This window comes from Pleurodeles waltl, chromosome 1_2 (genome assembly GCF_031143425.1).
Source record: "Pleurodeles waltl isolate 20211129_DDA chromosome 1_2, aPleWal1.hap1.20221129, whole genome shotgun sequence".
Classification (NCBI taxonomy): domain Eukaryota; kingdom Metazoa; phylum Chordata; class Amphibia; order Caudata; family Salamandridae; genus Pleurodeles; species Pleurodeles waltl.
This window is the reverse complement of record NC_090437.1, coordinates 1,022,609,034-1,022,626,170: the sequence shown is the minus strand read 5'-3', so window position 1 is coordinate 1,022,626,170 and position 17,137 is coordinate 1,022,609,034. Positions and strand designations below refer to the sequence as shown.

General features: G+C 48.8%; 1 protein-coding gene across 1 annotated transcript in view; it reads right to left on the bottom strand.

The window, feature by feature from the left end:
* Window positions 1-17,137, bottom strand: part of PDS5A (PDS5 cohesin associated factor A) — an 831,005-nt gene that overhangs the window by 177,510 nt on the left and 636,358 nt on the right. The window lies entirely within an intron of this gene.

Sequence of the window (17,137 nt, the reverse complement as noted above, 5' to 3'; positions counted from 1 at the left end):
GGCTAACCACTCCAAATCCTCTGGTGGGGGGGACCCATTCTGGCATTTCTACTTTTCTAGTACCTGGTTGGGCCCCACTATACAGCCCTTGCTATTTCCAAATACTTACGTATATGGTGTGTACTTACCTCCAGAAGAGAGTTTACCTAAAGTAATCTAGTTTGGTGTTCCAGTAATAAAGTACTTTTATTTTTGCAACACTGTGCGGTCCCTTTTATGTGTGATAAGGTACTGTGTGACTACTTTGGTATTGCAAGGTCTTCACACTACTCCTGAATAAGTCTTGGCAGCTCACCACAGCTACCACTAGAGAGCCCTTGCTATCTGGACATTGTAACACTCAATAGGAAGGGTTGACTGACCCAGTATAAGGTGTAACACACCATAAGGATCCACCACACACTAGGCCGGCCTCCTACAGCTTCATCCTGGACCACGCCCCCTCTCGGCCACCGTACCTCAGAGCCTTGTGCTCTATGCCTCATTTTCACAGACCGTCCTTAACTTCCTTACAGGACGCCGAGCTTCTCTAGACTGATTCTTGTGTGCGGCGAGGCACAGAATTGCAGCCTACCTAATTCTGCCTATCAGGCTAGGCTTTTCTCACATAGAGCGCACAGTCTTCATTCTTGCATGGCCACCTACGACGGGGTGACTCCTCAACTACTGATTGCCCCATTACTTTAATCTATGAGTCATTTTTCTTGGGAATAAGTCCTTCTGCTCTTCCGCAAGTGCATACATTTCACTCTACATGTTCGCATATGTTTATATTGGCAGTATTTTTCCTCTTTTCCCATATAGTGTAAGAGCCCCTTGCATATAAATTGCACTAGTGATGTTGGACACTTTTTTGTTGGTTTCTAAGATTTATTAGGTGGGTGTGTAACACTCTCAGTGCAACTAATTGAATTTACTATCACTCTATTCTTATATTTTTGTTATGTTTTATGGTCCCCCAGTTTCAAATAATTACAATCATCTTTGCTCTCATTTTAGGTGTCCCTCTTTTGCTTTCACCCTGATGAGATCCCACAATCATTTGAGGGTTGAAACGTTGTCTGTGCTATAGCAAACCTAGTGGCTTGACCCTTTGAATTGCAATTGGGTGTAGTGATCTGCTGTATTAAGGTTCTAGGTTGTTTGCTGAATTCTGGAAGCCTCTTCTGTTCATAATGTTTCTTTTGTATGTTTTTATCTGTTATTGCAGACTGTGGTTCCACTGCACTTACAACAGTATTAAGCTGCTGCTACAAGCTCATCGGTAATGGTTAATGTAGGAAGCAGGCTATCCATGTAGAGCACCAAATGTAGGGGTACACTATGAAGATGGAACAGATGACCCTTACTGGTTTACAAGGGTTAAAGTAATAATCACAAAAGCTCTCAATTGTGGTTAGGTCGAGTCAGGTGCAGTGTGCACTGCACAGCTGGCAACAAGGGGGGGCACCTAAAAAGAGACTGTAAGGGGAGACTTGGGGAAAAGTCTGGGAGCTTATAACGGGGGGCTCGGTCGATGAAAGTCCTGGGAGAAAGGGAACACTGTATGTTGTCGTAGACCCAGGCCGTGGACATCAGGTGCAGTGGGTCTTTGTCATTGGTGCTCCTGTGTCAAGGCACCCACTGTTCTTTGGGGGACCTGCAAGAAGAGGAACAAAACGGGGCAGCCAGACTAGTGGTTATGTACTCTGTGATGCTGCTGTCTCTCGACAGCTGGTGTTTTGATGCAGAGTTGGAATCCAGGTTGGATTTCAAACAAGCTTTAGTTGACGCAAGGGGTCCAGAACCGCTGGTATTGGTGAAGGAAGGCTCTGGTTGGTCCTAATGTCTTCTCACTTGGTGGGGAGACGGATCTGGCCTCTTCCAGGGCGACTGGTGTGCCTGTGGACCTGGTGGTCAGCAGAACAGTGCACCGGACGTTGCAGTTCATGCCTGCAGGAAGCAGGGAAGTGTCTCCTCCACTCCATGGGAGATGCTTATTTCTTGGCGAAGTGGTGGAGGTCATCCAAAGCTTTCAGAGGATGCACAGCTGCAGTACGAGCCAGATTGTTGCAGCTGTCAGGACAGGACCGAGTAAGCAGGTAGGGTTTTGTGTCAAAGTCCACCAGCAGTACACAGTTCTTGCTTTTTCGGCTCTTCCTGGCCCTTCTTTTGTCAGAAAAAAAATCGGTTCTTCTAGTGGTGAGGGGTTGTGGGTGGAGGGGAAGGATGGGAAGGGGTCACATAAAGGAACAAGTTACTTACCTTCAGTTACAAATTATCTGGTTGAGACATATTCTAGTTGCAGATTCCTTACCTTAGAATTTGCCCCAGGCGTCAGAAAGGATCCAGAGATTTTTCTTCAAGCAGTACACTTGCGCGGCGTCAGGTGGTGTCGGTTGACTCCACATGAGTCACTGGCGTTGTGTTCACAGTGATGTTGTTGCGGTCGTATATGGGTGCCAGCCTGGGGCACTGACGTCAGTTTCTTTTCACGACTTTCCACAGCAGCAGCACATAGCCATGAAGAAACCAGATTGGTGACACAAAACTAGGACCCTGAAAAGAGAGTCTCTGTCCTTAGAAATCAGTTTGTGAGCGGGGTATGGGTGGGTCAGTAAGGAATCTGCAACTAGAATATGTCTCTGCTAGATAAAGTTTTACTGAAGGTAAGCAACTTGTTCATCTGATAGAGACTTCTAGTTGCAGATTCCTTACCTTAGAATAGATAAGCAAGCAATACAATTCCTCATTGGTGGGCTGCAAATCAAGAACAGACTAAAAAGTCCTGCAGGACCGAACGGCCAAAGTAGCCGTCACTGCAGACCTGACTGTCCAGGCAGTAGTACTTTGTGAACGTGTGCAGACACCCACCCAGAACTCTGCGTGCCAATGCAGTGGTTGCAGCAATTGCTCTGGTGGAATGAGCACGCAAACCTTCAGGGGGTTGTTTTATTGCCAAAGCCTAGCACATTTTGATGCAGAGGACAGCCCATCGAGAGAGAGTCCAGTTCTGCACCGCCCGTCTTTTCGCACCCACATAACCAACAAAGAGTTCATTGTCCACCCAGAAGTCTTTGGTACGATTGAGGTAGAATACCAATGCTCTTTTTGGATCCAGGTGGTGGAGTCTCTCCTCTTCATGAGTAGGATGTGGAGGGGGTAGGTAAAAAGTAGGCAAAGTGAGGGATTGGCGTACATGAAAAGGCGGGACAACTTTAGGGAGGAAACAGGCCCTGGAACGAAGCACGACTGTCACAATGGACAGATAGAAATGGTGGCTTTGAAGGAAGAGCTTGGAGTTCACTCACTCTGCGAGCAGAGGTGATGGTAATAAGAAAGGCTGTTTTTAGAATGAGAAGCTGCAAGGGACAATTATGTAGTGTCTCAAAAGGAGCACACATAAGGTATGTAAGTACCAGGTTCAGATCCCACTGCGGTGTTATGAACGGGGCAGGTGGGCCCATTTGTGTTAGTCCCTTAAGAAACCTCCCAACAATGAGAGATTTTAACAAGGATGGTTGATTTGGCAGTCTGAGGAAGGCAGAAATAGGAGACAGGTAACCTTTAAGGGTGCCCAACGCAGAGCCCTACAGGTCAAGAGAGGATGAACAGCAGAACCTCAGACAAAGATGTAGACAGTGGATCCACAGATTTGTTGATACACCATGCCACAAATTTGTTCCAACGACAGGCGTGAACCGTTTTGATGGAGGGACGCCTGGCTGCTAAGATAACATTGCAGACTTCGGGCGGATGGTCAAAAGCTGTCAACTGCCGCTGCTTTAACTCCATATGCAAGGAGGTGGAGACTAGACAGGTTCGGGTGCTGCTGTGATAGAGGGTCCTCCCGAAGGGGCAGTCTGATCTGAGGATCGATGGCCATGCTAAGAAGCTCGGGAAGCTATACTCTTTGTGCCCAGTCCAGAGCCACAAGAATGACTTGGGCCCAGTTCTTGATCTTCAGAACTCTGGGCAGAAGTGGTATTGGCAAGAAGGAGGCTTAAAGGAGGCCTGAGTTCCACTCAAGACGAAAGGCGTTGCAGAGTGAGTGCCACTGTGGAAACTCCAATACACAAAACAGTTAACACTGCACGTTCTCCTTGGAGGCCAACATATCTAACCATGGCTCTCCCCACTGCTGAAAGAGACCTTACACTACCTCCAGATGGAGACGTCATTCGTGATCGACCATGCATCAACACCTGAGTTTGTCTCCTCTGGCGTTCAGAAAGCCTACCAGATATTGAACCACCAGGGATATGCCTTGGTGTTCCAGCCATGTCTAGTGGCGCAAAGCCTCTTGACAAAGGGCCCACTACGCCACTCCACCTCGATTGTTGCAGTATCGCATGTTGGTGGAGTTGTCCATGAACACCTACACCACTTTCCCTTGGAGAGAGGGAAGGAATACTTTAAATGCAAGCCTGATCCTCCTGAGATCCAGAAAATTGATGTGGAGCTCGGCTTCCACCGGAGACCAGCAGCTTCTGATCTCCACCTCCCCCATGTGGCCACCCAATTTCAGGAGTGACGTATCTGTCACTACTGTGAGATCTGGTTGGGGATGGGAGAGGGATATACCTCGGACTCAATCACAATTCGAAAGCACAGTATCTGCAGGTCTCGGAGGGACCTGCAGATCTTGGGCAGGTCCCTCCGAGATCTGGACCACATCTGAGATTCCCCTGATGCTGCGCCCATTGGAACTTTAGGTCCCACTTCACAGCCTGCATATGCCATCTGGAATGTGTCACCAGCAGGATGTAGGAAGCCATGAGGCCCAGCAGCCTCAGAGTCATTATCACCGAAACCCAGGATATAGGCTGAAACATACGTATCATAGCCTAGATATCGGGACTTGCTTTTCCGGTGGATAGGCCCGAAACTGCACTGTGTCCAGAACAGCTCAGGTGAAGGGGGGCATCTGAGAGGGAGTCAGGTGTGACTCTGGCATGTTTATAGTGTACCCAGTGAGTGCAGGAGGTTCGCCATAGTCTGGAGGTGGGAGAAGACAGCCTGGAGCTAGCTCGTCTCCAACAGCCAGTCGTCAAGGAAGGGGACGACAAACCCCTAGCCAGCGCAGATGACCTGCGACCTCCGCTATCACTTTCGTGAACACCGAGGGGTGCTGGTAAGGCCGAAGGAGAGCATGGTAAACTGAAAGTGCTCATGACCTACCACGAATCGCAATTAACATCTGTGGGCAGGAAGGACAGGAATGTTAAACTAGGTGTCCTGTAAGTCAAACACTACCATCCAGTCTCCAGGGCAGATAGGACCTGAGCCAGAGTGAGCATTCTGAACTTCTCTGGGCGGACTACTGGCTCACCGATCCACAAGCATGTGGGATCCCGCGGCCACACAGAGGCTGTGCAGCAAGCACAGTGGCTGGAGGGGAATGGACACGGTTGGGTGCCCCTTCCGTAGCCACGAAAGGTGCAAAAAGGAGACTGTGGGAAGCGAAGAGCAGCAGAGAAGCCAAGGGGCTGAGACGTAGCTCAGGACTCAAAGTCCTCTAGCGCTGTGTCTGCTTTGTCTCCGAAGAGACAAGTACAAATGAAGGGCATGTCCATGAGTGATTGTTGGACATCCTCCAAAAAGCCAGATGTCCTCAACCAGGTGTGGTCCCAGGTGGCCACCGTCGACGTAACCAATCTGCCCAGTGAGTTGGTCGTGTCCAGCCCACAACATATAGTGAACTTGGGTGCATTCCTTCCGTCAGCAACAGCTTGGGAGAGAACGGCTCAGGCCTCCTCCAGGAAATGCAGCAGCCCCTGTGCGACAATATCCCATAGGGTATGGGAATAGCGGCCCAAAAGGCATGCAGTGTTCACAGACTGCAATGCCATACTAGAGGAAGAAAACATTATCTTCCTAAGGTGATTCAGTCTCTGAGTTCCTAACCGGGGGTGCGGATGAGAATGCGCCTGATGAAGAAGAAGCCTGGAGGACAAGGCTCTCAGGCGTAGGGTGTTGAGTTAGGAATTTAGGGTCGTTCTGCGCACACCGATGGCAGCGGGCGATCGTCTTGTTCACAGGAGCTGCTGTGCTGGGTCTGGACCATGTACCCAGGAGGACATCAGTGAGAGCTTCATTAAAAGGTAAAAGGGGTTCTGAGGTGGAAGACCCAGGCTGAAGGACTTCAGCAGGTTAGTCCTGACTTCCACAGAAGATAGCTTAAGGCCGAGGACCTCAGCTGCCCTTCTCATCACCACAGAATATGACACTTGCTCCTACAGCCACAGTAGGGGGAGAAAGCATGCCAGCATCAAGAGAGGTGTCCAGATGACTGGCATTGCCTAGTTCCTGTGCCCAGTCCATTTCACGGTCTTCCAGCTGGAATTCTAATGGGTCTAACGACTCCTACACACTTTCACTGTACCCATAAAATTAAGGGTCAGGCCCCAACCTGAGGAATGTAGGCCACATCGAAGATGGAACCAGCGTCGAGCAACATCAGTCTGCCTCCAGTTTAGAATTGGGTAGAAGTATGGGTTCAACACCAATTGTGGGCCTGGCCAACATCACAAGCGTCAACGTCATTCCCGGCACCAGGGAAGGTTGCGTTAAAAGCAAAAAAAAAAAAAAAAAACAGGTGATGGACGGAATGCTGAACAATGCAAACATTCACCCCAGTCACAAAGATCTGGGTTTAATCCACTGTTTTTTTTGTCTACCACGCCACACCCCAGTGTGGGCCCAGCCATAACATTGTGTTGGCACGACAGACATTGGCACGGATCTGACAACAAATAAAGAGGGGCCCTCTGGAGCCACTGGCACAGAACCCAAGAGGGCCCCCTCTGACCCAACTGAGCCTTAAGGTGTCGGGGGGGGGGGGGGGGTGCTAGGTCAGTCTGCCCAAAAATGAGGAGCATGGCCTCACAGAATTCCTTAAGTTGGGCAGGGGTGGCTCCGGCTCCTGGAAACTCAAAGAGGGGCGGAGTAGACCCAGAAACAGGATATGAAGACATGGGCCTACAGAGTCAACGCTCTTCCTGTGTTGCATCATCCAAGTGACAAGGCAAAGTAGAATGTTTGTTCTTCTCTCAACAACTTCTTGTGACCCGAATGTCCCAAGGACTTTGAGTGGAACGAAAAAGAGTGGTGAGGGCTTTGCAAGCGGTCTTGTGACCTTCTCAATCAAGACTGGGAGCAACCAGGAGTTGAGCGCAGGGCCGCCATGAGCTTTAGGGAGCTCTCCATCAAAGCCTTCGAGTTCAAGGCCCGAAAGTCAGAGCATGACATCCTCAATGCACCAAAACAGTGTAAAAAACAAACCTCAAAACGGTAGAAGTTAGTCAAGAAACAACTGAGGGTAGCTCTCACCAGATCGGAGTGTAGGCTGGCACAGAAAGAAAATAACTGATGTCAAAGAGCCAAGGTGGCACCTATATCGACCACGACGTCATAATGGCGAACACAACACCAACAACGCAAGCGGAGTCAACCGACTTCACCTGACGGCGAGTTACTGCACAAAGAAAAATCTCGGGATCCAGTCTGACGCCTGGGGGAAATTCTAAGGTAAGGAATCTGCAACTAGAAGACTATCAGACACTATGTTTAGGGGAGTGTAGAATAGTATCTAATAGGTTACAGACCACATTCTTCTGGGGAGTGGGCATAACTCTGTCCCAGAATTCCTAGTTCTACCAAAACCAAGATGGAACTCTTCCTCTAGTGGTCACTACGGTTAGCCCACCTGAGGGTTGTGACTAGCCCAAAGGTAGGATACGCCTACTGAAAAACTAATCTCCCCACCTGTCCTGGTGCCAAATGGCCTCGGGGCAGGGGGTGGCAACTTTCAGGTCTGGGGGAAGCCTAGGTCACATATCAAAGGAAGCAGGGGCTTTGAAGCCCCTGGCCCTGTTATGCTAAATCTCCAGCCATCCTGCTGGAGGAGGTATGATCACAGCCATCCTGGTGGAGGTGTGATCACAGCCACCCTGGTGGAGATGTGATCACCTTCCTCCAGGCAGGAATTGTTTCTGGCCTCAAAGCACGGGCTCTCACCCCCACGGGGTCAGAAACTCATATGTGGAGGATTAGTACATTTCAGGGGGCACCCCTATGGTGCGCTCTCGGTGAATGTTACAATAAATCCAAGGCTGGCATCAGTCTGGATTTATTAAAACAAGGTGTTTGAAACCAAACATAGGTTTCAGTGAATACTTTAAGCAGCTGGGTAACTCATATTGACCAGTGCCCATTACATACCTTATGATGGCTTCCCTGTTCACTTGTAATGTCTAAGTAACTGAACTAGACATCACAGAGGCATATCTGCTTATGCAGACATGTCCTCAAGTCAAATATGATGCATCTTGCTTTAGGGCTCCAAGGCTTGATGTAGGGATGACCAACATATGTTTCAATGCAGTGACTGGGTCATAGGACACAATGTGTGTGCCATGTCTTGTTTTCACTCATGGCTTGCACCATGACACGCAGTCTATGATGGCAAGCTGCGTGCAGTTTGTAAATGGGGGGGGGGGGGTCCCTTACAGTGGCACAATACATTCTGCAGCCCTTAAGGACTCTCTCTGGTACATAGGTACCAGAGGTGCCATTTATTAGGAACGTACAGTTCAGGCGCAAAAGACAACATAAGTGCTGTACTTTCCTCGACCATATCAAACAGGGAAAGGGCGGTAAGGAAGAGAAAACTGCCCACGAGTGCAGGTCATACTCTAAATAGGCTGACGTGTGGGCCCTGCACATCTATTAAAGAGCCGGATTTATCCTTCGTAGGCATGCTCCAAACAGTAAAATTAGTAATCAGCTGCCTCCGCCGCCTCGCATTACGGCTCTCTCCTGCGGCAGAGTTTGATGCACTGAGGAACATCGCCAGTGGAGACCATTCATCTATGGGATGTGATCAGACAGGCATCAATTCCCAGTATGCAGTTAGTTGTTACTGGCAGCAAGCCGCATTGCAAAGCCACTCTGTTCTCAGTGGCTGCCGTCCCCAGTGTATCGCCACCCGCACTCCGCAAGCAGCAGTAAAAGTGCAGTCAATTTGAGCGCCTCTGGATGGACTTCTTTCAATCACCCCAAAAGCGCAACATGTGGGAACGCTCCAGAGCATGGTGTTGACAATAGTGGACCAGAAAAGCCCCACCTCTGGGTGAATCCATGCAAGATTAATAAAGTCAGCCCATGGCACGGTACAGCAGATGCATCTCACACTTTCAATCACCCATCCTACACATGTGAGCCAGGGTGCAGTACAGTCTATGTAAGCATTTAAAGTGGACTAATCTTAACCTGTAATTGAGGGAGAGCACTCTGGACTGGGCACAGCAAAACCTGCGCTGATTCTCAGAGAGGGGGAGGGGGAGCGGGAGGGGGTCTAATGATCATCCAATCACAGCTGTCAGGCCTGAAGGACCCTAGTAGGCGCCATCTCCTGCACATCGCGATATAGTCTAATGATTAGCCTACATAAGGAGGGATTTGTAAGAATTGCCTCAAGCAACTGGAATGTGGTCAGTGCTACAGAGAAGGTATCATGTAGCGCATGCAGAGTGGTGCCTAGTTGGTAATACGTACATGTAACTGAAAACGTAATGTCTGGTCCTTGTAGGGCTAGATGAGGTTCAAAGATGATGCTGTCTGGGTAGAGGGCTCCAATCGTAGTTAGCTGCAGGCGACGCAATCTGATCTGAGTACCCGCATTAGACGTGATCAGCAAGGAGGGTTGTCCAATGGTAGGAATCAAAGGGGAAAATAAATCATTCAGTTGGGTGAGCTGCCTCAGTTTGCTCCACACCGTACAGACCGCAGTATCAATTTCCTGCTTTGTGTGTCTGAGGGCAAGGTAATGCACCATCCGGAAGGGACATGGAGCCACATGGCCATGTTGAGGCACTGTGTGCCTGAAACTGTTCAGCATAAAGGCAGTAATGTGCAAACTGTGCCTGGGCACAGAAGTAATACAAGTCCATATTGTGCACACCCAGTCCTCCCTGTTCAAAGAGAAGGGTCATAAATTTCCAATGCTATTGGCAGCAGCTTCCTAGGCCATACAAGGGCCACCATGTGCTATTGGATTTGTTTCCTGGCATCCAGCGGCAGGTTAACAAAGATAGAGGAATTTGGGAATCACTACCATTTTAGCGATAACTAGCCTGCCTGCGAGTAAGAGCAGGATTCTCAACCAAGCCTCCACTCGCTCCCCCAGCCAGGCCATCAGTCTGCCATAATTCACCCTCCACAGCTCGTCTAGATCACGGCTCAGCCAAATGACCAAATGCCTCATTGGCTCCCCGGCCTGAGTGGATACTTTGTTGAGAACTCCTCAGTCACATCCATCAGGAAAAACAGTATTGACTTGGCCAAATTAATAATTATACCTGCCATAACTCCGAACAGAATGAATTCTCCGATTAGCGGGTTTAGATTGTCCTGAGGGTCTTTTATGTAGAGAGTGACATACCCTGCATACATGAACAACAGCTCCCGGTAGGGCGTGAAAGCTAGATCACAGTGTGAGTGGCATTGTCCCAGTCGGGTTGCTAAGGGCTCCATTGCTATGGCAAACAGGACGGGTGATAGAGGACATCCCTGACAGGTGCCACGCAATATTCAGAAGGGGGAGGGAGTGATCACATCATACACTCATAGCTGGGCAGCCGGCTGGGCAGGGAGAAGACTAATTAGGTAAATAAATTGGGAGCACAGTCCCAAGCGCAACAGCAATGCAAAGAGGTACGGCCACTCAAGAGAGTCAAATACCTTAGCTGCATCTAGAAAAATAGCAACTACCTGCAGAGTCTGGTCGATTGTGTGCAGGAGCATAAAGAAGATGCAAAGACTGTGCTTTCGATCTCCGAGGAACCCAACCTGATTGGTCAGGACGGGCAATCAATGTAAGGACCAGGAGCAGTCTATACGCTATCAATTTGGCCAAGGTTTTATTATCCATATTGACCATGGATAGCGCAACAAATCCGCTTTCAGTATGGTGCTAATGAGGGCCTCGAGCAGGAGTGGAGAGAGTATCGTAGTAGCTAGAGACTCCTCATACACAGCGAGGTGAGAGGCTTGGAGTTGCGCAAACTTTCTATAAAGCAGCCATAAGGCCATCTAAGCCAGAGGCCTTGTCACCGGGCAAGGCGCATTTAACCCAGTCAACTCCTCCGCAGTAAAGATCCCCTACAAATCACCAGTGTCCCTTCTCTAACCAGACAAATTGCACTGTGTCAAAATAAACAGCAAAATCAGGTTATGGTTCAAGTTGTTTAGACGTATAAAGCATGGAGTAAAAAATAAGTAATCTCTTTCTGTATGGCCTCGATACCTGTATGTGTGTTGATGGTCATCCCTCAGACTATGTAGTCACTTGCCCACAGTCGAAATAGGGGGGCCACCACCGTCATCTGCGCCCTCACCGTGTTGGTGGGCACGGGTCTTTCTACCCAGTTGGAGTCCTGTGCACCTCCCTAAGTGGAGTAAATCTCCGTGAGAGCTCCTTCTTAGGAACGCCAGTCCGCAAGTTTTGACATTGTGTTCTCCATGATAGCAAAGAGATTTACCAGGACTCTCTCCAATGAGAGAAGATACCCTGCACTATCTCTGAGTGAAGTTGCCGTTTGTGATGAGCTAGTCATCACTGACTAAGTCTGCCCTGGCACTGAAAGATCATGCCAGGTGGTTTGTGACCATGAAAATACCCCGACTTTTCAGACAGTTCCCGAGCACAGACCCTCATGACAGTGCGCAGGACCTCACTCCACCCATCATTCTGCAGTATCACATGGTGATAGTGTTATTTAGGAGGACCTGAACCTTTGATGACTGCTATGGTGGATTTGAAAGCAAAGCTAATGGGCCAAAACTCCAGCAAGTTGATACCGAGACTGTTCTCTGCTCGAGACTAGAGTCTTCTGACCTATACCTCTCTCAGGTGGTATCTCTAACCCAACAATGATGAGTTATTCACTACTGTTAGCTCTGGGTGGGGTAGGGACAGAAGTTTGCTGAGCAGTCACCACTGCAGATCTTTAACAATCTCCTCAGAAACCAGGATCGAATTCGGATTGAAATAAGGATGGTTGGTCCACTAAAAGCTGTAAAAGGAGGCTTCTTTTTGCATGGCTAGCCCCCCACTTTTTACATGATGTTGATGTGTCCTAGAAGTTGTAGTGCCCTGGGACCCTGCTAACCAGGTTCCCTGGGCCAGAGGTCTTTCCCTAAATCTGTTGTGATGCCAGGAACAATTTGATACACTCCTAAATATCACTGTAGGTATCTGGTAATTGGGTACACCTGTACCCAGGGCATGGGATATTAGGGGTAGGCCCCGGATGGCAGTAGCACTGTTTGTACCACCCTTTAGGGCCCTGCATCCAGATGCACACAGCACTGCCACTGCAGGCTGAGTGCTCTGGGGCAAACCTAAAAAGACAAATTTGACATGGCACACTCTATGTGCCCTGTCTACCCTACACTGCATATGTTATGGGTAAGTAACTGCTCTAGCAGGCCTTTCAGCCCTAAGGCAGGGTGCACCATACTATATATGAGGGCATAGCTGCATGAGCAATATGCCCCTACTCTGTCCTTGACAACCTGGGACATAGTGAGTGAACAGAACAGCCATTTTACAGGCATGTGCTGGACACTGGTCAAACACGAGTTCTCCAGCTATATGATGGCCACTCTGCACCCTAGGTTGTTTGGTATCAAACATCTCAGGATGATAAATACAAACTGGTACCAGTTTTGGATTTATACCTCATTGTATCTAGGGGGTCACCTTACAGGTGCTTCCTGCAAAAGCTAACCTAAATGGCATGGTTGCTGAGTGGTTCAATCCAGCAACCCACCTCCAGACAGCCAATATACAAACCTTGGGGGAGAGCACCGTCTCTCTGGTTTGTAAGACAATGCCCTTCCTGGGTGGAGGAGACAACACCCCCTCCCTCAGGGATGTGCCTTCCCCCTGGAGGTGAGCTTCAAAGGGCTACAGGCTTTAAAACTAGAGCCCCCCAGGCCTGCTGCTAGCAGCAGATGGCTTCCCGCCTTTGCCAACCCCCACTCTTGGTGGGAGCAAAGGCGGGAAACCACACAAATGGTAGGAGGAGGGGTCTCACTAACATGCACCACCCCCAGGGGCTTGCAGGCGAAGTGGACCCTCCATGTTGGTTGGCAGGAAAATAGCCAATGAGGTTTAGCGTTGTGACCTCTCCCACAGGAAGTGGTTATGTAGTGGGTGTAGCCACCCAAGGATAAGTGTTCCAATGGACACTACCAAGTTCCCCCTAAAACACCCACTAAATTCAGTTTTTAGTGGGCTCCCCTCGACAAATAAATCAGATTCACCAGGAAGAAAAGAAGACAGCACCAAAGAACCCGACAGCATGAGAACAGAGGACCTGCTGCACCAGAAGAGGCTCCAAGACCCTGCTTGCTGCACCAGAGTCCCGATAACTGCTGCTGCGGAGGAGAAGACCACTTGACTGACCTCAAAAGACCCAGGGGACCTGCGCAAACACAGCCCGAGATCTCCCTCCTGAGTGGAGGCACCACTCAAGGACCAAGAAAATCCAGCAAGAATCAGCAAGAACCAGCAAACTGGCGAGGGACACTTCACTGATAGGCTGATATCTCTGCAACCGGATGTTGCAGCCAGACCAGACGACACGCTAATGACAGCCCGGACGAGACCTATAAGTGTGCCAAATTTGGTGGCACAGTGCTCTCCCGTGGCAGAGTTGTACCAATACCCCTAGGTACTGGTCTGTGCCCGTCGGACTACAGCAAAAACAGCTCTCCCAGAGCTGCAAGCGGACCAGGAGGAGGCCCCAGTCGAGGGACTTCAGGAACACCTCTGACCTCCCACCAGAGGGCCCTCATTGTCCTGCAAGGCCCCCGGAAGAAGACTTACCTCCTTGCTGGGCTAAAGACAGCATGAAGTAAAACATCCGACAACACTGAGTGCAATGGGTCTACACAGTGGGAAATACAACAAACCACAAACTTAACCCAACATCTGGCATAAACAGCTTTTGTAGACAGACACCTGGCTGTTAGAATGACAGAATACTCCAGGAGTAAGATTAGAGGCAGTAAACTGTTGACACTTAATCTCCATGCATGGATATATAGATTAGGCAGGCCTGATTGCAGAACCCTGCTCTGCTGCTGCAGAAGAAGATATTCCTGAAAAGGCAGTCTGATTGAAGGACAGATGCTCATGTTCAGACACTCCAGATAGCACACTCTTGTAGCCTAATCTGGAGCCACTAGGATGATTTGGGCCCGGTCATTTCTAATCTTCATAACTCTGGGCAGGAGAAGTGGCAACAGGATGCATACAAATGTATCATGCTCAACCCTAGATGGAAAGCATCTCCGAGAGACAGAGCCTTCTCGGGCACTCCATTGCACATTGTTTGCATTTCACATTCTCAGCAATAGCGAATAGCTTAAGTCAATGTTCTTCCCACTGTTCCACCTACAGGTGTAGCTGCCATTCGTGATCAGCAAGGCATCGGTGGCAGTTTTTCAGCCCTGGTGTTCACAGATCCTGCTAGATTGTTCACAATCAAAAAATCCCCGGTTGACTCAGCCAGTTCCGTAGGTGCTCGGCCTTCTAGTACAGGACCCAGGATGCCACTACACCCTGCTTGTTGCAGTACAAATGGTGGTAGTGTTGTCCCTGAGAACTTGGATCAATCTTTCTTACAGGGACAGTAGGAAGCAAACAAATGGCCGTAAATTCATAAGGTTGACGTGGAGGCAAGTTTCTCCCGGAGACCAGAGTCCACTGATCTCCCCATACCCAGATGACCTTAACACTGATGTGTATGTCACCATCAAATTGTGGTTGAGCTGCCACCATTGAAAGTCTTTTGTAGTCTCCTCCAAAACCTGGATGGAATCTGACAAGTTCCCATGGAATCTGTCTTTTTTCAGGAAGAAATTAAGAGGATGAAGGCCTCCATTTTTTTTGGCTCTAGGAAATAACAATACCAGGTCCCGCTCTATGGTACCTTTGCCCAAAAAGCATTGTCTGCCGACTGCCACTCTAATTTAGGTGGAATACGTGGTGGATATGAAAGAAAAGGTAAAGCATAACCTTGGTGGACTATTTGTAGCACCCATCTGTGGAATGTGATGCTCTATGAACTGTTGCGGTAACACCTTATCCTGCCTCCAATAAAGTGGCTGTGAGAAAATAGGGTGTATTATGTGGTAGGACAGTGCAACCTCACTGAGTAATACACTTACCAACCCTTTTAAGACCAGTAGGTTTCATTTGTCAAACCCTTAAGCTCAACCATAGGTAGCTGTGACTCTTAGCAGTCAGGCTTACACAAGTATAAAACATTTAGAAAGCAAATGAAGCTAAAACAAATGAAGAAACACAAGGTACTCAGGAAATTAGACACTAATTTATAAAAATAGACTAAGTTCATACATTTTAGACACCAAAACAGAATAGATTCACCGAAGGGTTCCACAGATACATATTATACAAGGTACAGTAAATATGTACTTTTCCCCTTAACTGCGAACAAGCACCGGCAAACAACAAATTTGAAATTTAGAACCTTTTAAAAAATAAAAATAAATTTAAAAAATGGGTATCAAGACAGTTACTTCCAGGCAATTTAGGATACCAACACTGGCAGGGAGTCAGCAAGGTCCTCCGCAACGGTCACCTGGGTGAGAGAAGCAGTGTTCAGTTGGTTGCAGGAACTTTTATACTCTTGCTACAGGTTTCTATGGAAGTGGTCAAGATGCAAGGGATAAAGGATGCTGAAGATGCTCAAGGATACTGTGGGGGTGATGTGGTCAAGCAGCGTCTTTCTGCAGCTACTTATTTGTCCACGGATCGTGAGGTGGACCAGACCACAAGGGTTGACATCGCTCAAATCCTCTCGGTCCTGATAGGAATCCAGCTGCCACTGGGCTACTAGTCATACAGTATCGCAGTTACAGTCAAATCCTTTGTAGGTGAGAACTCGTCTTCTGGACAACCAAGATGCACTCTCTTTCTGGGTCCAGCAGCCTTGGGTGCAACATGGAGCTTTGGTTACTGGTCTCGGCTGTTGCACAGCAGAGAGTGGCGACAACGCAAAGATCTGGGTTATCAACTTGCTCGACAGGCTTCTTCAGCTGTTGTGGCCCTGTGCTCCTAACAGGTCAGCCAACAGATCCTTCGAGACTCTTGCTGCGACTGGGCTTGAGAGAGGAACCCTTCTTGAGCAGGACACAGCAGACAGTCCCTCGCCTTTGCTAGCCACCAGTTTCAGCAGGAGCAGTCCACACAGGTTTAGCCTCCCTTTGCCGGTTCAACAGTGCAGCTGGGCAGTCCTCCTTCCAGTTCAGACGAGAACAGAGTTTCGGGTGCCATTTTATGTTCAGAAAAAGCTGTCAGGGTAGAACACACTTGGCAGCCATTGGGCTACCAGGTTCTCTCCCTCCTGATGACCACTTCCTGCGAAGTGTTGCATTTGGCTAACCCAAGATGCACCATTCTGCCCACTTCCACCAGGGCAGAATCCCTCCCATGTTGTCCACAGCTCACTGGCCAAAACCCAGAGGTGTGGCTACCAAGAGGCTTCATGCCCGTGAAATAAATGGTCTGGCCACTGGCTTTCCCTCTCCTGCCCGAGTGCCAGCCTGTCCACCTAAACAATAGGGCAGCCCCTCACAGAAGTGTTCCCCCATTTGCTCTTCAAATATAGCTTCTCCTTTGAAGCTTGGGCCAACACCTGTGTGGATTCTTTCCAGTAGGTGATGCCTTCTCTGGTGCCAGGTCTCTATCTCTATTGTTACCTTTACTGGGAGTCAATAACATATTCCACCAGGAGGTCAGAAAGCTGTCAGGAGGACAGACCCAGTGTACAAATGTAAACGGGCAATGGAAAACTTGGGCAACTAAAGTGGCACTTTGCCCACCAATGATTTTAAATTTGACTCAACCATTAAATCGGATTTAATGCACGGATTCTTTCGAAACCTTATAGCTCCAACTTTAGTAGTCCCAAATAAAAGTTAGCAGGGCTGAGATTTCAGCATGTAACTCTGTACTTGGGCCACTACTCTTTTCACAGCAAAAACAACAATTTAGAATTTTCACTGTTGGAACATGCAAAAGTACATGTTCCACTTTTTAACATCCAGGACCCTGCCTTCG